Consider the following 1,059-nt stretch of genomic DNA (forward strand, 5'->3'; position numbering starts at 1 on the left):
TTAGCTTGATGTGAAAAAAGTGCTACATCACCTTTGAGAGCTGTGGTTGCAGCTGACTGCAAAAAATCTAATATAAAATCTAAAAGCCATTGTTGTTATGTAAAAAAAAAAAAAAAAATCCAACTGAGTAATTTCAGTTGTCGGAGGTTTATGATTACTTGGTATTCACCTTTCTGGTTAAATGTCTAAACATGGCATCACCTTGGAAGCAAAAAGTGTTCATTGCTTGCTCTTTCTAATGTTTAATATTTCATGTGAAATGGCTTTTGTCAAAGCCTTTGTTTACCTTTATTACCTCACTGTTAAGGGCTATGTACTGCTGCTGTTCAGTCTGTAACACCACTCAAAGCTAAAACTAACGGGGCTTACTTTTCTGTGCATGCTGTGATCGTTCAACCTGTCTGCACACAGCTACTGTAACCCGTGTACTTGGGAATATATAAAAATAATAGTAATAATACAACTTTATTTATATAGCACCTTTCATACAGGGGGTATAGCTCAGAGTGCTTTACAATAAAGTGAAGAAACAAGAGAATATATCTGTTCTACCTGAAGTTACTGATGTATGAACTACATTTTTACACACATATTTGGAATGAAATAGAGTAACGCGGCACTTGAATACAGATGGTAGGGTACCTATTTTAAGGACAATATAATCAAAGGGTGTGTAACTCAGCAGCAGTGATCATTTCCCAGACATTCAGCGTTAGTGCTCAGAATCTGAACCTGCAAAAAAAGCTAATTTCTTCACCACCTCGATGCCGTCAATCGCTATTCCTTTCAAGTAATCTAATAAATACTCATGGGCAAAAGTGTTATTGTTAATTATTTGTTTCTTATTTTCAGATCCATTGCTGACTTTGTCCTCTGGGTATGTGCACATTTTGTCTGTTGTCATGGAGATAACAGTCAACTTCATACTTAGTTTGCTCATTTGTTATTACATCACCTATCAACCAGATACTGGTTGAAAACTTCAGAAAAAGCTAGTAAGTAGACCTTGAGTTAGGATGTTTTTGTCAAACCAATAAGAAGTACTTACAATCAGACACA

Source organism: Siniperca chuatsi, linkage group LG6, assembly GCF_020085105.1.
Source record: "Siniperca chuatsi isolate FFG_IHB_CAS linkage group LG6, ASM2008510v1, whole genome shotgun sequence".
Taxonomy (NCBI): Eukaryota; Metazoa; Chordata; class Actinopteri; order Centrarchiformes; family Sinipercidae; genus Siniperca; species Siniperca chuatsi.